General features: G+C 46.9%; 1 long non-coding RNA gene across 1 annotated transcript in view; it reads left to right on the forward strand.

Moving 5' to 3' along the window:
- LOC108305038 overlaps positions 1-25,309 on the forward strand; it is a 39,581-nt gene extending 14,272 nt beyond the window's left edge. The window contains exon 3 of the long non-coding RNA XR_001825532.2: positions 25,214-25,309. This is a non-coding gene — a long non-coding RNA (uncharacterized LOC108305038). The remainder of the gene's footprint in view (positions 1-25,213) is intronic.
- Positions 25,310-25,949: the final 640 nt, after the last annotated feature.

Below are 25,949 nucleotides of genomic sequence, written 5' to 3' on the forward strand. Positions count from 1 at the left end.
ATGGCCCATGGATTTGGATCAGTTTGACATTCAGAAGTCAAGGAGAATAGAATTTTCTCGAGATGCATATATATTTAGAAGCAGCAACATGAGACTAAGTCTCTTTCTGGAGGACTCAGGAAATGAGAGCCCTCTGTCTGCTGCAGTACGGAGAGAGCCCAGGTGCAGAATGAACCAGAGCGGCAGTTCTTGAACTTGGCAGCACATTAGAACCACCTGGGGAGTGCATACAACACCTGATGCTCAGGCCACACCCAGACCCTACGTGAATGAAGGCTGAGGGATGGGAAGGGCAGTATCACTGCTGTATTTATTTATTTATTTGTCTCACTCTGTCACCCAGGCTGCAGTGTAGTGGCATGATCTTGGCTCACTGCCACCTCCGCCTTCCAGCTTCAAACGATTCTCCTGCCTCATCCTCCCGAGTAGCTGGGACTACAGGTGTTTACCATCATACACAGCTAACTTTTGTATTTTTTTTTTTTTTGAGATGGAGTCTCACTCTGCCACCCAGGCTAGAGTACAATGGCGCAGTCTCGGCTCACTACAACCTCTACCTCCTGGGTTGAAGTAATTCTCCTGCCTCGGCTTCCCGGGTAGCTGGGACTACAGGCACCTGCCACCATGCTGGGTAATTTTTGTATTTTTAGTAGAGACGGGGTTTCACCATGTTAGCCAGACTTGTCTCGAACTGCTGACCTTGTGATCCCCCGCCTCGGCCTCCCAAAGTGCTGGGATTACAGGTGTGAGCCACCACCTGGCCTAACTTTTGTATTTTTAGGAGAGACAGGGTTTCTCCATGTTGGCCAGGCTGGTCTCAAACTCTTGACTTCAGGTGATCCACCTGTCTTGGCCTCCCAAAGTGCTGGGATTATGGGCATGACCACTGCATCCGGCCAAGGATCTCCCTCTTTTTAAAGGCTGAATAATATTCCTATATATGTGTTTTACATTTTCTCTATCAATTCATCTGTTGATGGACACTTATGTTGTTTATCTTGGCTACCGTGAATGATACTGCAATCAACATGGAAGTGTAGATATCCATTCAAGATACTGATTTCATTTCCTTTGGGTAGAAACCCAGAAGTGGAAATGCTGGATCCTATGATAGTTCTATTTTTAATTTTTTGGGGAACCTCCACGCTGGTTTCCACAATGGCTATACAAATTTGAAACAGCATTTTAAGTTATCCTATTTAAACTGCTACCCTTTCCTTCCTCCCTGAACCCCCACCCCACATCCCTCTAATATCTCCACTGAAAGCTCACGGCTCCTGGTAGGGACCACGATTTAACCTTGGTTTGACTTAATCTTTATACTCTATCCCCAGAATTTATTTCCACCCCAGAAAAAAGCCAATGGTCACCTGTTGGGGTTTGGGGCACGTTCTGGGTTGAAGTCCTCCTTCTTGTAGATTACAAGAGTTCTAGGCCGGGTGTGGTGGCTTACACCTGTAATCCCAGCACTTTGGGAGGCCGAGGCTTGTGGATCACCTGAGGTCAGGAGTTCGAGACTAGCCTGGCCAACATGGCGAAACCCCGTCTCTGCTAAAAATACAACTAGTGGGTATGGTGATGCACATCTGTAATTCCAACTACTCGGGAGGCTGGGGCAGGACAATCACTTGAATCCAGGAGGTGGAGGTTGCAGTGAGCCAAGATTGCACCACTGCACTCTAGCCTAGGCGACAAGAGTAAACTCCATCTCAAAAAAAAGGAAAAAAAAAAAAAAGAGTTCTAGAGTTCTACGACTGTGATGTGCATAAGATTCTCCTGGAGCCTCTGGTGCTGCAGGCAGGGGTGGGGGCTCTGGGGTCAGGACCTGTTAGAAGCCCCCAGGTGATGGTGAGGTTGGGTGAGCAGGATGGCAAAATACTCTGCCCCCTACTGCTGAGAAAGGGATCTAAATCCAAGGGCTGCCCAGGGACTTCCCAGTCCCCCATTGCTGAGAAAGGGATCTAAATCCAAGGGCCGCCCAGGGACTTCCCAGCCCCTCTCCTGCAGGCCTCTGCTCTTTGTCCCCATCCTACTGGTCAGGCCAGATGGCCGTTCCTCAGGAAACAGTGGGAGAGGGAAGTGGCAGTTACAGACCTCTAGACTCCAGCTAAAGCCTGCTCGTTGGGGGTCACCCATCCCTGTCTTACACCGGCCTCAGCGCCCAGGCTGAAGGCCCCCTCTTGGGAGCAACCAGGGTGAGGCACCCCAGTGAACCAGGGTGAACCAGCGGCTGTGGCTGAGCCAAGAGAAAAGCCACACTCCCTCCAAACTGCTGCTGCTGCTGGAAGCAAGCCTGGGATGCTCTGATGTCACCAGAAAGCGCCTCCTGTCAGGCCTCAGCCACTATTCTTAGTCTCAAAAACATACCTCCGCCTGTTAGAAGTCTCTCGACTTCAGCAGCCTCTTTATAAATAACATAGAAACTTGTAGTGTGCAGAGCTGCTGGCTAAGAACTTCTTTCTTTTATGCAAGATGTTCCAAGGGCCTCAGCAGTGGGCACACCTCCCTCCCGGGGAGCCCCGTAAATGCTGTTATGATCTCAGGAACGGACGCTTCCATCCATGGGTGCTGCCGGTCCAGATGCGTGCTGGGCGCCAAGCATGTTCACAGGCAGTTCCAGAGCAGCTGGACGACCTGGGTTCAAATCCTGGCTCTGCCACTTCCTAACTGTGTGCGCTCGGGAAAGTCGCTTTGCTTCTCTTTGCCTCCATGACTGCATCTACAAGACGAGGGCAATGAGAGTTGCAACAGCCCTGGGGTGTGGCAAAGGAGAAAAGAACTGAAACACAAAAAGTGCTTAGAACAGCACAAGCCAGCAGCTGTCTGGGTGTATGCCACTATCTTACTGTTGCTACTGATGTCCTGTGGGAAGTAAAGTTCCCTTTTAAAGTTTCCTTTATTGTAAAAGAATAAGTGTGTTAATAACTCTGTTAAGCCCTATGCTATGTAGCTGTTAGACACGCCATGCTTACAGGCACATGGTATATCGTATGTGCTTGTACTTTAACCAAGATATCTGTGCTGGACGTGCTCACAGGCATGCCTCAGCTCTCCATTGCTTTTACCTGTTTAGAAAAGTTTTAAGTTGTTAGCCAATCGGGTTTTAGTGTAGACTGTGGGGTCTAGCTCCAGCCAACAGAGATCAGACACACCAGTAAGGACGACCCAAATGCGTAAGAGATAAATTTGTGTGTTTTCCTTTGTTCTCTGTACTCTCATGGCAACATGGCTAGTGAGGGTACCCTTCCTGCAGTCTGGGAAGTAAAAATTGCGTTGCTGAAAAATCCTTTGTCTCAGTGCTAATTTTTCTTTGCAGCACTGAGCATCTATTTCCAACATGTTCTTAAGAAGCACTCTCCCAGGAGAGACCTTTATCTCCATTTCATCCACAGGAAATAGAGACCCCTTCCCCCAGGTTAAATGACTGGCCTCATTCACCTGCCCTGTTAGTAGCCAAAGCAGGACTTGAACCCTAGTCTAGTCCACTGGGAATCTCACGGTCAATTATAAAACTCTGCTGCCCCCTAGAGCATGGGGAGGGATCAGGCACAATCAAGACTAGTGGGGCTTCCTACCTGTGGGAACCTGTGACCAGGAAGAAAATCACCCCCTGGACCCTGCTGGGGGTGCCACCCTTCTCTGCCGTCCTCCTCCACCATCTTGAGACCGTGGACAGCTCAGTGCCCCCTCACTGAGCCTCAGCTTCATCAATAAAATGAATTTATAGTAACAACATGACCCTGTAGAATAGTATGACGATTAAAGGGCATGAGCTTTTAGGCAGGCCGCGGTGGCTCACACCTGTAATCCCAGCACTTCGGGAGGCAGAGGCGAGTGGATTGCTTAAGGCCAGGAGTTCAAGATCAGACTGGGCAACACAGAGACCCTGTCTCTACTAAAAATACAAAACTTAGCCAGGTTGGTAGTGTGTGCTTGTAATCCCAGCTATTCCGAAGGCTGGGGCATGAGAATCGCTTGAACCTGGGAGGCAGAGGTTGCAGTGAGCTGAGATCGCACCACTGCACTCCAGCCTGTGTGACAGAGCAAGACTCTGTCTCAAAAAAAAAAGGACATGAGCTTCTATAAAGGCATCCTCTCCCACATTTTCTCTGGCCCCATGGGGGTTGGTCCCATCAGCCTCCTGGATAAGACAGGCCCCCTCCAAGACCAGCTGAGCTCTAAGATGTGCCAAGGCTGGGAGCGCTCACATCTCCCTCCAGGTCACCTCGGGGACTTCTCAAAACTTCATTTTTGGCACAGACCCTCCGGTGACTTGAGTTGGTTGTTTATGTGCATAAATGTCCCCGTAATCCCACTGATGGATGTTAGGGTTCTTCCGATATCCTCCCCTAAGCAGGTGTCCCAGGAGGGTAACTGCTGAATCTGACGTTTCTCCGCCTCCCCCTCACCACCCTCCCGTCCCTAGTCATTGTGGAGCCACTCACTTGGCGTAGAAAAGCACCATCTGGTGGCGTTCTCCATATTTGTTATGGGACACCACGCTTGGTTGAATTCACAGGAGGGCCAGTGCCTCTGGGGGCCTGGAGGTGACTTGCTGGTTCCAGGAGGGAGTCAGGAATAGGAGAGCTCCATTTCTGGTGTTCACACTTCCTTGCCAGGCCCCTACCAGACAAGGTGAGAGGAGACGCTCCAATGAGATGCGATCAACAGAAGGGTGCAGCCTGCTTAGAAGGCAGGGGAGGCCGGGCGTGGTGGCTCACACCTGTAATCCCAGCACTTGGGGAGACCAAGGCAGGTGGATCACCTGAGGTCAGGAGTTCGAGACTAGCCTGGCCAATATGGTGAAACCCTGTCTCTACTAAAAATATAAAAAATACCCGGGAGTGGTGGGTGCCTATAACCCCAGCTACTCGGGAGGCTGAGGCAGGGGAATTACTTGAACCCAGGAGGCAGAGGTTGCAGTGAGCCGAGATCGTGCCACTGCACTCCAGCCTGGACAACAGAGCAAGACTCCGTCTCAAAAAAAAAAAAAAAAGAAAAAGGAAAAGAAAATTAGCCAGGCATGGTGGTAGGCATCCCAGCTGCTTGGGAGGCTGAGGCAGGAGAATCACTTGAACCCGGGAGGCAAAGGTTGCAGTGAGCTAATATTGCGCCACTGCACTCCAGCCTGGGGGACAGACCCAGACTCCATCTCAAAAAGAAAAAAGGAGGCAGGGGACAGCAAACAGTGCACCTGGACTAGTAATTTATTCATAAGACTAGAATGAATTCCCTTCACCTCACAACCTTCCCCACCTCCTGTTGGCGCATCCTACAAAGGCCAGTTTTTAAATTCTCCTTTTTGAAAACTTGCTACTGTCCTCAACTCACAGCAGCCTTTTCCTTCTCTGAAATGCTACAAGAGAAGACTCACAAAGGCCAGGCGTGGTGGCTCACACCTGTAATCCCAGCACTTTGGGAGGCTGAGGTGGCAGATCCTGAGGTCGGGAGTTTGAGACCAGCCTGACCAACATGGTGAAATCCTGTCTCTAACAAAAATACCAAAACTAGCAGGGCGTGGTGGCACGTGACTGTAATCCCAGCTACTCAGGAGGCTGGAGCAGGACAATCCCTCGAACCGGGGAGGCGGAGATTGCAGGGAGCCGAGATCGCGCCACTGCACTCAGGCCTGACCAACAGAGCAAGACTCTGTCTGAAAATTAAAAAAAAAAAAATAACAAGAAGGTGGGGCTGCAGCATCAGCTGCTGCTATGGAAAGATATCTATATGGGTCATGTCCTTAGCGGAGGTGGCAGGGGAAGAATTCAGGAGAGAAGGAAGCGGTAAAGGGAGATGGCACACTCACTGGTGAGGCTAAGAGGAAAAGGGAGGCCTGAGATTCACAATGGGGAAGAATTAGGATTTCTGTCATCAGAGCCAGGGAACCTGGGCTTTAAGAGTGCTATCCCACATGGAGGAGAAGGAGCCCTGGTATCTGCCATCAGCACAGTGACTATAATTAGGGTTCAGCTGAGGCCCTTGAAAAAAATCAATTCTTCCTTCCTGGCTAAATAGCAATTTGCTGCATTCTGTACTTGGTGGGCACTGCCAAGTCTCTCAGGAGTGCACGGTGTTTTCCTTAGTCAGAGTCTTTAAATCCAGAAGGTTTAGCCTTAAGTACAGAAAGGATGAAGTAATGCAAAGTCATAGTTGCCTTTTTTTTTTTGGTCCTGTATTATATTGAAAAGTAATCTACGTATATTGGCATACTTTATATTTTAACGGTCTGAGATGTTTAAGAGAATTTGGCATCATCTAACAGAAAAGGCTTGTGATTCCAATTTCAAATCAATTGAGTAATCAATTATGATCAGATATTTTTGTAAATTGTGGTAAAATATACATAACATAAAATTGACCATCTTAACCATTTTCAAGTATGCAGTTCAGTAGTGTTAAGCCTATTAACATTGTTGTGTCGGCCAGATTTTAACCTGGAAGTTATGTGAGAACTTAATATTAAGTCTATAAACAGAACATCACTCTTTAAGATAACTTAACATTTGCGTATTTAAAAGTTCAATTTATTAGATGTATAAAAATTCATAACAAAGTACTTAAGAAGAAATCAAATATATTAAATACATAAGTGCACTTAAAGTATTTAAGGGAATTAATTTAAGTGGCTTCAAAAAAACCTTAAAGGCCGGGCATGGTGGGCTCATGCCTGTAATTGCAGTACTTTGGGAGGACGAAGCAGGCAGATCACCTGAGGTCAGGAGTTCAAGACCAGCCTAACCAACATGGAGAAACCCCATCTCTACTAAAAATACAAAATTAGCCAGGCATGGTGGTGCATGTCTGTAATCCCAGCTACTTGGGAGGCTGAGGCAGGAGAACAGGTTGAACCCGGGAGACGGAGGTTGCTGTGAGCCGAGACTCTGCCATTGCACTCCGGCCTGGGCAACAAAAGTGAAACTCCATCTCAAAAATAAAAACAAAAACAAAACAAACAAACAAAAACCTTAAAAATGATTGTAAACTACAGTCTGTTTATAAACAAAATAGGGATATTCATAAGTTCAACACAAAGTGTTAGGGAAGAATTGGTGTTTCAAATTTGTATTTGTAACAAATAGAATTTTTTTTGGGGGATGGAGTCTCCCTCTGTCGCCTAGGCTGGAGTGCAATGGTGTGGTCTTGCCTCACTGTAACCTCCGCCTCCTGGGTTGAAGCAATTCTCCTGCCTCAGCCTCCTGAGTAGCTGGGACTGCAGGCGCCGGCCATCATATCGGGCTAATTTTTGTATTTTTAGAAGAGATGGAGTTTCATCATATTGGCCAGGCTGGTGTTGAATTCCTGACCTCATGATCCACCCACCTGCGCCTCCTAGAGGTGGGATTACAGGCAAGAGCCACTGTGCCTGGTCTTTTTTTTTTTTTTTTTCAATTAATATTCTATTTGTTGCCAGGCATGGGGGCTCACACCTGTAATCCCAGCACTTTCGGAGGCTGAGGTGGGCAGATCACCTGAGGTCAGGAGTTCAAAACCAGCCTGTTCAATATGATGAAACTCCATCTCTACTAAAAACACAAAAATTAGCAGGGCATGGTGGCATGTGCCTGTAGTCCCAGCTACTTGGGAGGCTGAGGCAGGAGAATTGCTTGAACCCAGGAGGTGGAGGTTGCAGTGAGCGGAGATAGCGCCACTGTACTGCAGCCTGAGCAACAGAGTCAGATGACTCCATTTCAAAAATAAAATAAAAATAAAAATAATTGGCTGGGTGCAGTGGCTCATGCCTGTAATCCCAGCACTTTGGGAGGCTGAGGTGGGTAGATTACCAGGACACGGGTTCGAGACCAACCTGGCCAATATGGTGAAACCGTGTCTCTACTAAAAATACAAAAATTAGCTGGGCATGGTGGTGAGTCCCTGTAGTCCCAGCTGCTAGCGACACTGAGGCAGGAAAATCGCTTGAACCAGGGAGGTGGAGGTTGCAGAGAGCCGAGATCATGCCACTGCACTCCAGTCTGGGCAAAAGAGCGAGACTCCATCTCAAAATAAATAATAAATAAATAAATAAATAAAATAAAATAAAATAAAAAATAACCTATAAAGTATCCCCTGAATAATCTTTCACAAAAGCCGTTGAGAGCCGAGTGTGGTGTGCTCACCTGTAGTCCTCGCGACTATGGAGACTGAGGCAAGAGGATCACCTGAGCCCGGGAGGCCACCAGGGCAACACAGTGTCCCTGTCATCTGACCTAGGGAATCTAGGCTTTAGAGTACCACCCTACGTGGAGGGGAAAGGGCCCTGAAATCTCATAAATAATTAGGGTTCACAATCTCACTATCATCTTGTTAGCACTCTAATTGGTTTTAAAACATTTTTAAAAATAGAAAACCTTTAAGGACACCAGTACCCCATGCTGACAAATCAATCTCCAAACCACTTGTATATAAAATCCCTCATCAGCATTTCGTCAAATCTTTTTTCAAGGTTCTTAGTTTCTTTGCATTGGGTTAGAACACGTTCTTTTAGTTCACAGAAGTTTCTTACTACCCGCCTTCTGAAGTCTGTTGGGGGGAAATAGGGGAGGGTCAGTGGGGGGTGGGGAGTTGGGGAGAGATAGCATGGGGAGAAATGCCAGATATAGGCGATGGGGAGGAAGGCAGCAAATCACACTGCCACGTGTGTACCTATGCAACAATCTTGCATGTTCTTCACATGTACCCCAAAACCTAAAATGCAATAAAATAAATTAAAAAAAAAATCCCTCATGACTCATGGTTCCCAAACTTGAGTGTGTGTCTCAGAAGCCCTTGGTGGGGGGGCTTATTAAAATACATGTCACTGAGCTCCAGCACCAGAGCTTCGGATTCGGTGGGTCTGGGTTCAGAATCTGCATTTCTGACAAGTTCTCAGGTGATCCTGTGGCAGTTGGTCGAGGAAGAGACTTTGAGAAGCATTGCACTAGTTTTGCGCAGTGGCAGTATAAGTAGCCGATGAGGTTTGTCCGAGGTGTGATTGCTGCTGATAGAAAAATAAAAACAACAACAACAACACTGCACTAAACCCAGAGAGGTCGTGTGTTTCCACCATCGTTCCCGTTATCTGAGCTGCCTTTCTCTGGCCCTTAATTCCCGTGTCTCTAACATGAGAATAACACAGCAGCACTTACCCGGCCGGGCTGCTGGGAGGATGAGAGGTATGTGTGTGCAGCGCCTGCCACGTGCTGGGCTCACAGCGTGTGGTAGATGTAGATGTGTGATACGGTCTGGCTGTGTCCCCGCCAACCTCTCGCCCTGAATTGCAATGATCTCCATGTCAAGGGCAGGGCCAGGTGGAGACAACTGAATCATGAAGGCAGTTCCCCCCATACTGCTGTCGTGGCAGTGAATACGCCTCACAAGATCTGAAGGTTTTATGAATGGGAGTTCCCTGCACAAGCTCTCTTGCCTGCCGCCACGTAAGACATCCCTTTGCTCTTCCTTTGTCTTCTGCCATGATTGTGAGGCCTCCCCCGCCATGTGGAACTGTTGTCTGTTAAACCTCTTTCCTTTGTTAGTTATCCAGTCTTGGCATGTCTTTATTAGCAGCATGAGAACAGACTAATACAGTATGACTACATTACTGTTACATGCCCCACATGGCTACATAGCCTGGGTGTCTTTTTTACGTTCCATGCACCCAGCATACTGCTATGCACATGGTAGAAGCTCAGCAAATGTAAATGTAGGTAGAGTGAGAACCGGGCAAAGGAAACAGCCTATGCGACGGCCCAGGGGCGGGCGGGTGAAGGGAAGTCAGGCAGGTGAACCTGCCAAGGTAAGAGACAGTGGGGGCTTGGACCAGGGTGGTGGCAGTGGGGAGGCACAGAGGTCCAGGGTGGTCCGTAGAGAAGGAGAAGGCGATGGGTGAACCTTGAAGGGTGAGAGAAGGGGTGAGCCCCAGGGATCATTTTGATGGGGAACGAGAAGGAGTTTTATCTACGTTCAGGAACTCAACAGATTCCCTTAGGGCCCTTGCCAGAGTGTGAGGCCAAATAACTGATTTCCTTCCTAAGGCCCTGCCAGTCCACTCAGTGAGTCAACCTCCTCGGGTGTGGGAAACAGACACCAATGTGGAAATGGCAAGTTGCTCACAACCTGGATGGTTCTAGGCCTATGCGGGCATAGCTGGTCCTGATCCGTGAGCAGCAGGAGAGTCGAGGTTTGGTCTATAAACAATAGCCCCAAGGCAATATTTCTGAAGCGCAGGCCCCTCTCCTGGCCTGCTGTGTTCTTGTGGGTTGGTGGCACATTCCACCAAGGCAGTGAGGCAAGGCCAGACACCTCACATCCCATTCTGAAGCCCAGACCTCACTGGGCCACCAAGAGGCAGGAGCATTTGAATTCAAAATGAAAGGACAACAGACCATCTCCAGGCAAACCAGCGGGCTCTAGGCAGACATGAGGCTTCTGAAGTGGGGAGAGGGAAGAGCATCTTGAAAAGAATGGATGAAGGGGTTGGGAGGGGAGACATCTCCCCCAGCCTTCGATCTGTGCGGCCCAGCCGCAACAGAAGTAGTAACACAAGCTGGGAACACATTTTGCTTTCTTATGACTCACTCAGGAAAGGAAAATGGAAAATTACCACTCTCCTCTCTCTCTTTCCCAAATAGGAACACGTGCTCTTCCTTGGTGGGGAAGAGCCTGGGTGTGCGACCAGCTGGCGGGACACCTGGGCCATCTCGTGCAGCCGCTGGCTCCTTCCTCCCACCCTTGGTGCTCCCTGTTCAACAGAGGCTTTTCCAGGCAGCGTGCAGAGAGCCAAGCTTAATGAGCTTTTAAGATTAGAGATGCTATTCGCCTGGGGTGGCTGTGCAGCCTAGACCGAGGGTGACTCATGCCGAATGTGTCTTGCCTAGACAGTGACAATTCGCAGCATCTCTAAACTAAACTACAAAACATTGTCCCCTCGCTCTCCCTCACCCTGGCCATCTGTTTGTCTCTATTACTGGGTACACAGTACTGTCAGCGGCCTTCTGCCCACTCCTGCATGGCTCACTTCAGGGCTGCCACTCCACACATTACAAACCTACACATTGAAGACCCGGAACCAGCCCTTCTGTTTAGCAGCAATACGTCCACCCCCAGCTCCAAGCTGGGGAGTGGGGGACTGAACTAAAGTGATTAACAAATGGTAAATAGTGCTCAACGATTTCAATGAGTAATTAAGAGAAAGACTATGGAAGACCTAGCTGCAGAAGAAATGTTAGGTATCAGTATATGGCATTATGCATAAACTGTCACGTCACCATTACGTCACCTGTCATTGTTGCATGTCATCTGTCACTGTTGCATGTCACCTGTCATTGTCATGTCACATGTCATTGTCACCTGTTGCCTGTCAGTCACCTGCTGCATGTCACCTATCACCTGAATCACCTGTTGCTTGTCACATGTCACTATCACCTGTTGCCTGTCACGTGACATCACTCACATGCCCTAACACCTGTCACTGTCATATCACTAACACACCACAGGTCATTGGCATGTCCTTAGCATGTTATTGGCATGTAAGAAGGATGTCACATCATTGGTATGTCACATCATTGGCAAGGCCATATAAGCACATGTTTAATGTGTAAAAGACAGTCCATTAGCATGTAATTGCCATGGCTTCAACCTGTAATAAGCATGTTACAGGTTCCTCGCATGTAAGAGACATGTCCTTATAATGTAACTGGCATGTCCTTAACATGTGACATACATGCCATTAGCATGTAATGTGTATGTTGGGCAACATTCTGTCAATGATGCATGTTAACATGTTAGCATGTCACCTGTCAAATGGCACTGTCACTTGTGTCACCAGCCAAATGCCACATGTCACTGTCACCAGTCATGTCACATGTAATGTTACTGTCATCTGTCACTATCATGTGAGTCACCAGTCAAATGTCACATGTGACTTGTCATTGTCAAATAGCACTGTCCTCACACGTCATTGTCTCCTGCACTGTCACAAGTCACATGTGACCTATTATATGGTCATCAGTCACTGTCACATGTCATATCACTGTCATCTGTCTCCTGTCACTGTCACCTGTAATTGTCACATGTCACTGCAACCTATCACCTGCCATGTCCTTAGCATTTTCTTACCATATTTTCAGCATGCAATAAGCACGTTGTCAGCTTGTAATAGGCATGTCCTTTGCACATAACATGTCACAGGCATGTCTAAATAGGCACATTCTCCATGTCATAGGTACTTAGTGCATTACATGTCCTTGGCATACACACGTGAGAAATCCTTAGCATGTCACACGCATACTTGGTGTATAATAGGCATGTAACAGGCATGACCATAACGTAATAAGTACACAGTAAAAATGTAGCATGTCAGTGACATGTTATAGGCATGACCATAGGCATATAACTGGCATGTCCTATCATGTTAGCAGCACATAACAAGCATCCCTTAGCATACAATAGGTATTACAGCATAAAAAAGCACGCCCATGCCATTTAAACAAATGCAGCATACAAGTATGAGAATGCAGGTAGCATGTGATATACATGATAGTGACATGTAATTGGCATGTAGTGAGCATGTCTTAACATAAGTGGCATGTAATGTGCATGGCAATGAATATAAAAAGTGTGAACACAACATAAAATAAGCATGTCCAAACATGTATTTGGTGTGTAATGAACTTGTAAAAGGCACACATGTTGTATTGTGAGGCATGTCTTAGCACGTTGATGGCATGTCCATGGCATGTAATAGACATGACCATAGCATGCAATGCACATCCTCAAATGTCCCTAGCATGCAATAGCCACATTTTCAAATACAGCTAGCATGCAATAGCCATGTCAGTGGCATGTAATATGCATAGACATAGGATGCAATGGGTATGGAATCAGCATGTTCTAGCATGTCAGTAGCATGTAGAAAGCATGTCATTAGCATGTAGTAGACATGATTATAGCCCAAAACAAGCATGACCATAGTGTGTAATAAGCATGTGAAATGTATGGTTAAAAGTCAGTAGCGGTAACATAATAGCCTGTCATTGGCATGTGATATGCATATCTTAACATGTCAGTGGCATAGAAATAGATATGACAATAACATGTCATAGGCATGTCATCACATATCCCTGGTATGTTAAAGGCATGATCATGGCACTAATAGGCATACATTTGCATGTTGATGGCATGTAAGAGGCATATTATAGGCACATAATAGCTGTGTTTTCTCGTCACTAGTATGCAATAGGCATGTTAGTGGCATATAACAGACATGACCATAGCACATAATGGGCATACAATCATGTCTGCAGGTTGGTAGCATGTAACAGGCATGACCATAGCATGTGATGGGCATATAAGTAATTTCTTTTCATGTCAGTGGCATGTAATAGGCATGGCCATGGCATGAAGCATATTTTAGTATGTCAGCAGCATGCACTGGGCATGTACTTGTCATGTAATAGGCGCATGTCACCTGTCACCAGTCATCCACTCACCTGTCACTCTCACCACTCACATCTTACCTGTCACCAGTCATGATCATGTCACCTATGTGTCACCAATCACATCACTGCCACTATCATGTCATGTCACCACATCACTGTCACATCACTTGTCACTCATTACCTGTTACATATCACCCATCATATCACCTGTCACTGCCATGTCACTTGTCACCTCTGTCACTGTCACATCACTGCATGTCACTGTCATGTCACATTTCAGTCACGTCACCTGTCACATCACCTGCCATGTCACGGTCACCTGTCATGTCACGTCACATTACCTGTCACGTCACATTACCTGTCACTGTCACATGTCATTGTCACCTGTTACATGTCCCATCACTCATCTGTCACTATCCACCTGTCATCTGTGACTCATGTCACCTGTCACTGTTACCGGTTACATGTCAATGTCAGCTGACCATGTCACCTTCACTCTCAACCTGTTACCTGTGACTCAACTGTCACTGCCACCCATCACTCTCACATGTCACCTATCACTGTCACATCACCTGTCACGTCACTTGTTTCCATCCTGTCACATTTTGCAAGAATGTCATATGTAGTTAGCATGTTAGCTTGGCACAATTCAGAAGAATGCCTCCTGTACTAAGCACGTCATTGGCATGCGACGTCATTAGCATGTCATAAGCATTACATGACACACAGATGTCACTAGAATGTTGCAAGTTTTCACATATAGTGTATGCATTTTGTGCACATGTTGCAAGCATGTTTATGCAATGTATGTCATGGCATGTTGGAAGTCACATGCATGTCATAAAGCACATGCATGTCATGAAGTAATGTCATGTCACAAACATGTCATGTCACAAAAATGATACAAAACTTGTCAAGATGACATGCCACAAGTCATATGCATGTTTTGCCTGTCAGAGGCATGACATGCATTTCATATGCACAATATAGGCTATATGCTACATGCACAACATATGTAATATATGTGATGTTACCTGCAGAACATTTGTAATATGCACATGACATACATGCATTATATACACATTACACAAAACATGGTGCAATGTGTATGCAGAACATATATGTAATATATGTTGGACATTTGTTATGACATATGCAATATGTGTATGTTGTGTGTAGAACATGTGACATATACAACATATGTAATATAAATGCTATATGCACATTTATATTTGTGATATGCACGTGACATGCTATATGCATGACAACTGTAACATCCACATGCATGTTATACATGTGTAATGCTATTTACACATCACATGTACAACACATCATGTGCATAACATGTGTGTAATGTGTTACAAAACGTACTGTTATATATGTTACATGTGTATATGTATATACATGTATATAATATATAAATTGTTACACATAAAAGTTATATATGTCACATATCTATGTTAGCTGTTGATAAATACAGACACACACATACATATATGACTGAATCACTGCCGTGAGAAACTAAGAATTTAACAGGTGGCCCTCTAACAGCTTCTAATTCCTGGAAAGGCAAAATGAAAGTATTCACACAAATATATCATGCCCTGACACAACGGAACAAAGTTTGCCCTGAGTTTACCCCTCTGAGTTTCACAACTCAGCCAAACTGTACCTGCTGCAGCTCTGTGATAAGCAAGATCACTGAAAACCACAGACATCTACAGGGGAGGACTACCTTATCCTAGCTGTGTCCAGGGAGATGAGGATTAAAGCAAACTCAATCAGGAGAGATGCAAAAAGCAGCTTGGGTTTTGGAGTCAGGCCGAGCTGGGTTGGGATCTGGGCCTTGTTAGTAGCTGTGCTGTCTTGGGCAAGTTACTCAACTTCTCTGGGCCTTGGTTTCCTCAGCTGTAAAGTGGAGAATTCCAGGTACACGTGGCTGGCACAGAATAAGGGGTCAGAGCAGCATAAGCTTTACACAGAGTAGAATGTTTGTGCTTTTTGGCAAAGGGTGTCTTGTCACAGAAAGGTAAAGGTGACTTCATCTGACATTCCCAAAGCGTTTGCCTGCCGATTATGTCCCTGCCGATTATGTCAGCCTCTCCAGCTGAGGCAGGAGCAGGGCATGAATACTGACCTTAGGAGGTGGTAACTGACATGCCTCTGAGGTTTGTGAGAAACAAAAGCAAGACCTTCCCTAAAGCAGCAGCCTCACTGGAGTGACAGACCCACACATATGGGGGTGGATGAGCTCCTTGTTCCCCCAAGCTGCTGTGGTCTAAATGGCTACTCCGTGACACCCCTGCCACCTCGATTCCAAGTCACCCACCACCTGAATGAGATTATTTCGCACTTGAGAGCTACGTTTGGTTCTACAGCTGCTGATGGTGTTTCCCATATTTTGAAGTATGGGTCCTGAAGGCAGAACAGACCCACCATTGTAGAGACCTGCGGCCCCACGCTGAGCCAGCCACACAGGCTGAGAGACCTCTGGCCCAACTGGAGTCAAATGCGAAGGAGCTAAGCTGAAGGTTTCAGGAACAGCCTCAGCTAGGCCCCGGCATGCAGTATCTCCTGCCCTTATAAGAGTCTGGTCTCGGGCCGGGCGTGGTGGCTCACATCTGTAATCCCAGCACTTCCAGAGGCCGAGGCAGGCGGATTGCCTGAGATCAGGAGTTCAAGACCAGCCTGGCCAATATGGTGAAACCCCAACTCTACTAAAAATAGAAAAACTAGCCAGGCACATGCCTGTAGTCCCAGCTACTTGGGAGGCTGAGGCAGAAGAGACTGCTTGAACCTGGGAGGCAGAAGTTGCAGTGAGCTGAGATTGAGCCACTCCACTCCAGCCTGGGCAACAGAGTAAGGCTCCATCTCAAAAAAAAAAAAAAGAAAAAAGAAAAAAAATAGACTCTGATCTCTCCAAGACAAATGCCTTGGAGGAGTATGATATCTATGTTTCTGTTATCCAGTGCTCAGAAAAAAACAAAACCCCTGAGTCTAGAAGTAGGAGAATGGTGTTCAATAGCATTCATCAGGGCATATGAGAGGCGTAGCTGGCTGGCTTGTTTTTTGAGACAGAGTCTCACTCTGTCACTCAGGCTGAACTGCAATGGTGCAATCTCAGCTCGCTGTAACCTCCACTTTCTGGGTTCAAACGATTCTCCAGCCTCAGCCTCCTCAGTAGCTGGGACCACAGGCATATGCCACCACACCCAGCTAATTTTTGTGTTTTTTTGTGGAGATGGGGTTTTGCCATGTTGCCTAGGCTGGTCTCGAACTCTTGAGCTCCAAAAGATCCACTCAAAGTGGGTAGATTACAGGCATGAACCACCACGCCCAGCCTTGGCTTGCTCCTTCTAAGAAACAGCTGTTGGCATCCATACCAATGGCTACACATCCTGAGTGGTCTGAGAAGGGCCGAAGCTTAAAGGACAGGTAGGCTTAGGGGTGAGATCATGAAAATTTCAACATGTTAGTGCATCACTGGCTCATTCACAGCATGAGGCAGGCGCAGAAGAGACCATTATGTTCTTTGCAGATGAAGTTGCTGAGTATAATCCTGTCCCATACAGAAATAAATCACAGCCCCAGAGCAAACTTAGATGGGCTATTCTTATACCTCAGTCCAAATCATTTCTCTCAGCCAATACAGTATGTTGAGTCAAGGTCTTAGATGTCACTAATTAAAAAAATAAGGCCCAGGATGGTGGCTCATGCCTATAATCCCAGCATTTGGGGAGGCCAAGGTGGGAGGATTGCTTGAGCTCAGGAGTTTAAGACCAGCCTGGGCAACATAGCAAGATCTTGTCTCTACAAAAATAAACAGATAGCCAGGCCTGATGGCTCATGCCTGTAATCCTAGCACTTTGGGAAGCTGAGGTGGGTGGATCATCTGAGGTCACGATTTCGAGACCAGCCTGATTAACATAGTGAAACCTCATCTCTACTAAATATACAAAATTAGCCGGGCATGGTGGCACATGCCAGTAATCTCAGCTACTCAGGAGGTTGAGGCAGGAAAATCACTTGAACCCGGGAAGTGGAGGTTGCAGTGAGCCGAGATCATGCCACTGCACTTCAGCCTGGGTAATAAGAACGAAACTCCATCTCAAAAAAAAAATTTCTTTTAATGATAATAAATAGGCTGGGTGCGGTGGCTCACGCCTGTAATCCAAGCACTTTGGAGGCCAAGGCGGGCGGATTACCTGAGGTCGGGAGTTCAAGACCAGCCTGACCAACAATGTGAAACCCGTCTTAAAAAAAAATAATCATAATAATAAATAAAAATTAGCTGAGTGAGATGGCAGAGACCTGTAGTTCCAGGTACTTGGGAGGCTGAGGCGGGAGGATCACGTGAGCCCAGGAGGTCAAGGTTGTAATGAGCTATGATCATGCCACCGCACTCCAGCCTGGGCAACAGAGTGAGATCGTGTCTCCTAAAAATAAAATAAGGAAACCACAAGATTGCATATGGGCCTTTATAAGTGAACTCTGCCATCCCCCTAGTCTGCCCAACTCTGTGAGGCTAGAGGATAAAGGAGCCAGTACTGACCTAAGGAAGACTGGGACGCTGCTGATTCTGCGGGCTCCCGCTGAACTTTGATTAAAAAGTGTGAGCGATCCGTTCCTTCAAGGATGACCTGCCTCCCTGTTAAAGCAAAGCCTTTAAAGACATTGTTTCTAGCTGGGCACAAGGGTTCATGCCTGTAATCCCAGCACTTTGGGAGGCCAAGGCAGGACGACTGCTTGAGCTCAGGAGTTTGAGACTAGCCGGGGCAACATGGTGAAAACCCCATCTCTACAAAAAATACAAAATATTGGCCAGGCATGGTGGTGCACCTCGGTGTCCCAGCTACTTGGGAGGCTGAGGTGGAGAATCACCTGAGTCAGGAAGTCAAGGCTGCAGTAAGCCGAGATTATACCACCATACCCCAGCCTGGGCAACAGAACGAGACCCTATCTCAAATTAAAAGAAAAAAAAGTTTCTACTGAATGTTTTACCTGTAGCAAGAGAACATTTTGGAACCCAGCTTACCTGAAACAGCAGGTATTTTGTCAGGCAGTTACAGTGTTTGCCTCAGGCAAATGGATTTAGTGTTTTAACTGTCTTTTTCTTTCCTTCTCTCCTCCCTTCCCTCCCTCCCTCCCTCCCTCCCTCCCTCCTTCCTTCCTTCCTTCCTCTCTCTCTCTCCTTTCTTTCTTTTCTTTGCCTGAGCCTCCCAAATACCTGGGTTTACAGGCATGCGCCACCATGTCCAGCTATTTTTGTATTTTTAGTAGAGGTGGGTTTTTATCATGTTGGACAGGCTGGTCTCAAACTCCCGACCTCAGGTGATCCACCTGCCTCAGCCTCCCGAAGCGCTGGGATTACAGGCGTGAGCCACAGCGCCCAGTCTTAACTGCCTTTTTCTTTGACAACTTCTACCCTATTGATTCCAGCTATGGGCAGGGTGGTATTCAGAAAATCGAAATGCTATAAGTTTCTATAAAACTGGTTGATGGTCAATATCCAATTTCGTCATATTTAGGATGTACTTTTAGCATTACTATTAATTTTCTTAGGCATGATTGATACTGTGTTCATGTAGAGAAGTGGCCCTGTTCTTAGGATATATGCTGAAATACTTAGGAAGAAGTTTCAAGCTGCTTGGACATGTTCGAATGGTTCTGGGGAAAAGTGCACATACACTGAGCGGGAGATTAAACAGAACAACTGGTGAGCCTTGGTGGGTATCTTGGTTTCCATTACCCTATTTTGTTTTCAATGTTTTGATGTTGCTTAGACATCTGTTAAAAAAGCACCGTGTAAATGAACTTCACAGTAGGGGTGAGAACACTACAGCCTGTAGGCCTAACGCAGTCCACGGCCTGGCTCTGGACACAAAGGTTTAAGAACACAGCCACGCTCACTCATACTGCCTATGGCTGCTTTCCCGCCACAATGACAGAGCTGAGTCATTGCAACAGAAACCATATGGCCCACAAAGCCCAAAATACGCACTGTCTGGCCCTTTACAGAAAAAGTGTGCCATCCTGGCTTCAGAGGAAATCGTATTTTCAGAAGCAACTTCCTTTAGAAGTCTTTGTAGGCTTAGAATAGGCTTTTCCCAAACACTAAGAGATGGTGAAGGATAACACTTCCTCGCTTTCCTTCTTCAAAGCAAATGTGAGTGACAAGAAGCTGGCCAGGAGGCTGCATGTACAGTTAGTGAGGAGAAACGGCAAGGCTTGGCAGGGCATGGTGGCTCACGTCTGTAATCCTAGCATTTTGGGAGGCTGAGGCTGGTGGATCATTTGAGTCCAGGAGTTTGAGACCAGCCTGAGAAACCTGGTGAAACTCCATGTTTACAAAAAATTTAAAAAGTAGCCTGGCAGGGTGGCACATGTCTGTGGCCCCACGCTCCTCAGGAGGATGAGGCAGAAGGCTTGCTTCAACCCAGGAGTTGGAGGCTGCAGTGAGCCATGATCGTGCCACTGCACTCCTGCCTGGGTGACAGAGCAAGACCTATCTGGGAAAAAAAAAAAAAAAGAACAGGCTTGGAATCATTAAAGGATGATATTTAGGGAGACATTTTCTATAGGACAAGAAAACCCTACAGAGGAAACAATCTGGAGCAACAGAAACACCCCTGTGTTCATAGCCAAAGACTCAGCCTGGGGCCCAGGTCTCAGACATTGGCCAAATCAAGTCTCTTAACCTCTCTGGGCCTTCTTACTTGAATATATAACATATGAGGAATGAACGCTCTAGCAGTTGATAGTTAAAGGGCTTTCAAATTCTCTAATCTTTTTTGTTTTTTTTCTTGCTGTGCTGCCTAGGCTGGAATGCAGTGGTGTGATCATGGCTCGCTGTGCCTCAAACTCCTGGGCTCAAGCAATCCTCCCTCCTGCCTCAGCTCCTGAATAGCTGGGATTACAGGTGGCTGCCACCACACCTGGCTAGTTTTTAAATTTTTTGTAGAGATGGGGGTCTCACTATATTGCCCAGGCTGGTCTCGAACTCCCAGTCTCAAGTGAACATGACTTGCCTCGGCCTCCCAAAGCATTGGAGTTACAGGTGTGAGCCACTGTGCCTGGCTCAATTCTCACATCTTGAGGCAACTATTGAGTAAACAGTTCCATCCAAAAGTAGTCATTACCTAGGATGTCTTACAACTGCACTTTCTTTCTTTTCTCTTCTTTTCTTTTTTTTTGAGACAGAGTCTTGCTTTGTCTCCCAGGTTGGAAGCACAAGCTTGGCTCACTGCAACCTCCACCTCCTGGGTTCAGGCAATTCTCCCGTCTCAGCCTCCCAAGTAGCTGGGACTACAGGCACATGCCACCATACCCAGCTAATTTTTGTATTTTTAGTAGAGATGGGGTTTCACCACATTAGCCAGGCTGGTCTTGAAATCCTGACCTCAGGTGATTCGCCTGCCTCAGCTTCCCAAAGTGTTGGGATTACAAGCATGATTCACCATGGCCAGCCTATCCCACTTTCATAAGAGGCAAATAATTCTCAAACTAACCAGGGTTTTTTTTTCATTTGTTGGTGTTTTTTTGTTTTTTTTTTGTTTTTTTTTTTTTTTTTTTTTTTTTTTTTTTTTTTTTTTTTTCTGCTTGGGCTTTTTTTTTTTTTTTATGGAGTCTTTCTCTGTTGCCCAGGCTGGAGTGCAATGGTATGATCTTGGCTCACTGCAACATCCACCTCCCGTGTTCAAGCGATTCTCCCTGCTTCAGCCTCCCCAGTAGCTGGGATTACAGGTGCCCACCACCATGCCCAGCTAATTTTTTGTATTTTTAGTAGAGGCGGGGGGTTTCACCATGTTGGCCTTGAACTCCTGACCTCAGGCAATCTGCCTGCCTCAGCCTCCCAAAGTGCTGGGATTACAAGCATGAGCCACTATAACGGACCTTTGTTTTTAGGAACAGATTTTAGGAGATCTGGGTGGGTCAAGTCAATACAACAAGCAACGATTACATATCAAAAATGTCTTTAGAACATACATTTTAGCCCTTGTAAGTGACAGAAGTGTATGTCTGCATTTACTACAGCTCCTGGCACAAAGAAAGGTGGGCCCATAAAAAGGAGCTCAAAGATTAGACACCAATCATCAACCAGTGAGCAAAAACAGAGCAGCTGTTCGCAATACTACTGCCCAGGTGGAGCTTGCGTTTTCACTGGGGCAATATCGCCCCCAAGGGACAAAAATTTGTTCTTGGGGGAATGAAAAAAAGTATGTGTATTTATGCTTTTAATGTATAAAACACACACACACACACACACACACACACACACAGAGTACATAAGCAGTTGTACAGTTTATCTGTGGTATTAACATTTCATGGAGCCAGGCACGGTGGCACATGCCTGTAATCCCAGCTCTGGGAGGCCGAGGTGGGTGGATCACTTGAGGTCAGGAGTTTGAGACCAGCCTGGCCAAGGTGTGAAACTCCGTCTTTACTAAAAATTAGGCCACGTGCACAGTGGCTCATGCCTGTACCCTAGCACTTTGGGATGCTGATGCGGGCAGATCACCTGAGGTCAGGAGTTCAAGTTCAACCTGGCCAACATGGCAAAATCCTATCTCTACTAAAACCACAAAAATAAGCTGGGCATGATGATGTGCGCCTATAATCCCAGCTACTCTGGAAGCTGAGACAGGAGAATCGCTTGAACCCAGGAGGCAGAGGTTGCAGTGAGCTAACATCATGCCTCTGCACTCTCGCCTGGGCAACAGAGCAAGACTCCACCTCAAAAAAAAAAAAAGAAAAGAAAAAGAAAAAGAAAAATTAGCCAGGCGTGGTGGTGCACACCTGTAATCCCAGCTACCTAGGAGGCTGAGGCAAGAGAATCAAATGAACCCAGGAAACAGAGGCTGCAGTGAGCCAAGATCGTGCCACGGCACTCAAGCCTGGGCGACAGAGTGAGACTGCATCTCAAAACAAATTAAAAAGTAAAAATAAAAATAAAATCATTTCATGGCATGCTCACAGCAGCACTATTCACAGTAACTAAAAATACAAAACTAGTCGGGTGTGGTGGCATGCACTGGTAGTCCTAGCTACTTGGGTGGCTGAGACACAAGAGCCCAGGAGGCAGAGGCTGCAGTGAGCCAAGATCGTGCCACTGCATTCCAGCCTGGTGACATAGTGAGACTCTGTCTCACCCTGCCCAAAACAAGTAGGTGGAAATTCTTTCTTTCTCTTTTCCTTTTCTCTTTTGAGATAGTCTTGCTCTGTCACCCAGGCTGGAGTGCAGTGGCGCCATCACGGCTCACTGTAGCTTTAACCTCAAGCAATCCTCTTGCCTCAGCCTCCTAGGAAGAGCTAGGACTACAGGCGTAAGCTATCACACCTGGGTAATTTTTAATTTTTTTGTAGAGATGGGAGCCTTGCCATATTGCCCAGGCTGATCTCAAACTCCTAACCTCAAGCAATCCTCCCACCTTGGCCTTCCAAAGTGTTGGGATTATCAAAGCCACTGTGCCCAGCTGGAAATTCTAACCATGCAAGGATTCTACAATGAGACTGCCCAGCTCCTTCTCCCAAAATTTCTCCTTTCTGTATTCTGTGCAACTTCCTTCCCTGCGTTTACTAAATGACGTGCAGCTCTTCCCACTCCCAGAAACCTGAATCACTGTTCTCAGGGTTTTTCTCAATTGCACAGCCAAATAGAAAGTAGAACTTCCTATGGAAATATTAGCCCACTTTAAGCTTAATAATAAAAACAAAACCATCGAGAGGGGCCCCACTGTATCAAAACCCTAAACTCTATGGTGTTAGCCTGGCAGTCAAGTGGCAAGGAAATGCCTCCCAGAGGCCGAAACGCTGAAGAACTCTATTTGGGGTCAGACTTGGTAAAATTGTTGCTTTCAATTTGCAGGGTGGAACCACTAGCCCTGCAGCCAGTCTAGAGAAAGCAGCCAAAAGAGACAAGGAATACAAGGAACGTAGATTGCTCTTTGCCATTTATCACCAGGGAAACTGCTCAAACTCCTGGCATCACGCGATCCTCCCACCTCAGTCTCCCAAAGTTCTGGGATTACAGGTGTGAGCCACTGCACCCAGACAGATATTATAATTATTACTATTCTACTTAACGAAAACATTTTAATTAAGTAAAATGATATAATTATACCTACTTTGTGGGAAAGAAAAACAGGAGTGAAGCAAAAATGCGCTGGTTTGAGAACTAAAATGGAAAAGAGACTGAAATCCGAGGTGTCCCATGTGCAAAAGGCCACTGCTTCTGCACAACAACGAGATGAGAATGAACACTGGCCACACCAGTGGCTCACGCCTGTAATCTCAGCACTTTGGGAGGCCGAAGCAGGTGGATCACTTGAGGCCAGGAGTTCGTGACAAGCCTGGTCAACATGGCGAAACTCTGTCTACTAAAAATACAAAACTTAGCTGGAAGTGGTGGTGCACACCTGTAATCCCAGCTACTCAGGAGGCTGAGACACAAGAATTGCTTGAACCCAGGAAGTGGAGGTTGCAGTGAGCTGAAATCACACCGCTGCACTCCAGCCTGGGTGACAGAGCAAGACTCTGTCTCAAAAAAAGAAAAAGAAAAAAAAGGCCAGGTATGGTGGCTCACGCCTGTAATCCTAGCACTTTGGGAGGCTGAGGCGGGCAAAACACAAGGTCATGAGATCAAGACCATCCTGGCCAACATGGTGAAACCCATTTCTACTAAAAATACAAAAATTAGCTGGGTGTGGTGGCATGCAACTGTAATCCCAGCTACTCAGGAGGGTGAGGCAGGAGAATCGCTTGAACCCGGGAGTTGAAGGCTGCAATGAGCTGAGATTGTGCCACTGCTCTCTAGCCTGGCGACAGAGTGAGGCTCCGTTTCAATAACAGAAAAGAAAATCACTGAACAACAAAGGCCCATTAAACACCTGTAATCAGCACTTTGGCAGGTGGATCACCTGAGGTCAGGAGATTGTGACCAGCCTAATCAAATGGGGAAACCCAGTCTCTACCAAAAACACAAAATTAGCCCTGTGTGGTGGTGTGTGCCTGTAATCCCAGCTCCTCGGGTGGCTGAGGCAGGAGAATCACTTAAGCCAGGAAACGCAGGTTGCAGTGAGCCAAGATTGCACCACTGCATTCCAGCCTGGGCAATAAGAGCAAAACTTGGTCTCAAAAAAAAAAAAAAAAACCAACAAAAAGGCTAGAAAGTTCTGGAAAAGAACGCTGGCTACGATTACAGGCACCAACAGGTTAGTAGCCTGTCAAACTTTAGAGGGACTCATTGCCAGAGGAATCACAAGCTTGTTGTACAAGCAAGTAAATAAAAGCCTTGGATAGGCCCCTAAACCTGCACCCAACAGGAAGTGGAATTTGAAAGTCGGGCAGTACCCAGGCAGGATGCACCCGACACTCACTTCTGAAGGGACCAGGGCGGAGGGGACTTGAGGAAGAACTTCCCAGAGGTCAGGGAGTTCCTCCCAGAGAGCAGTGAGGACTTATGCAAGAAACGTCCCCCCTGCCATGATAAAGGCAGGGGTCTTCACAAGGTCCCCCCAAGTGGGATTTCATCCCTGCAGAGACCAGCAACTTCTGTTTCAGTCTTTCTTTTTCCCAAATGGGAGTTCTTATTACAGCTGCCGGTTCCAACTTCACCTCTGAATGGGAACCGAGGGTGGGGATCCCGAAGGCGCCATACTGGGTTGATGCAGAGAACTTGCCAGGCCAGGGAAACTAGGCTGAGTGCGACACAGGGACCAAGGAGGGCTCTGGGTGTGGGGCACACACAAAGTCAGTGCCCATCAAACCTTTTCTCTTCCTTCTGGAAGAAATCCTTCCGGAAGGAAATCATTTGGCACCTCCTCTGGAACATGGGCGTGGCCGGGCACTTGAGATCTGGCTGTTCAGACAGAGGCAGTGTACATAACCCACATCGTGAGGTCTCCTCCCTGCTTCTGCAGCCATCTGCGGTGGAGATGGTGAGTGTACACAGGCAGTGCCATCTGAAGGGTACCGCACTGCCAGCCACGTGCTACTGAGGCACAAGCGACTGGGCAGGAGACGAGAAATCTGTCTCCACGGACAGCCTGGTTTAAGTGTCCGTGGCTGTCTCCTGCTGTGGAGGAGCACACTGGAGTGGCCCGTGCAGTGGACCAGAGCTTCCACCCACATCATTCCGTTTCCTTTCCCAGAACACAACTAGACAATGTCTCCCGCCTCCATACAAAATGGGAGTGAATACAGGGAGTGCCGCTTCCGCACTGGCTCATGGAAGCTCCTAGATGGGTCTTATCCCTCTGTGCTCACCCCACTTTGGGTTGGATGGAGACGGATGGCCCCAGGGTACTCTGCCTCTGATGCCTGAACAAGGGCTGCCCTGCCAGTCCATTCGCCTGCCGAGTATTACGGAAGCAAAAAAGTTCTATTGTGTTTGAGCCATTGTCACTTTTCGGGTCTATTTATTACAGAGCTAGCATAGGGCTAATACAGTCGTTGCTACGTGGCCATAATACATGTATTCTATAACTGCATATAATTTTATTCACCGAAGGAATGTGCTTTACCTTTGAGATTCTAAAT

The sequence above is a fragment of the Cebus imitator genome, unplaced genomic scaffold, assembly GCF_001604975.1.
Source record: "Cebus imitator isolate Cc_AM_T3 unplaced genomic scaffold, Cebus_imitator-1.0 Scaffold59, whole genome shotgun sequence".
NCBI classification, from domain to species: domain Eukaryota; kingdom Metazoa; phylum Chordata; class Mammalia; order Primates; family Cebidae; genus Cebus; species Cebus imitator.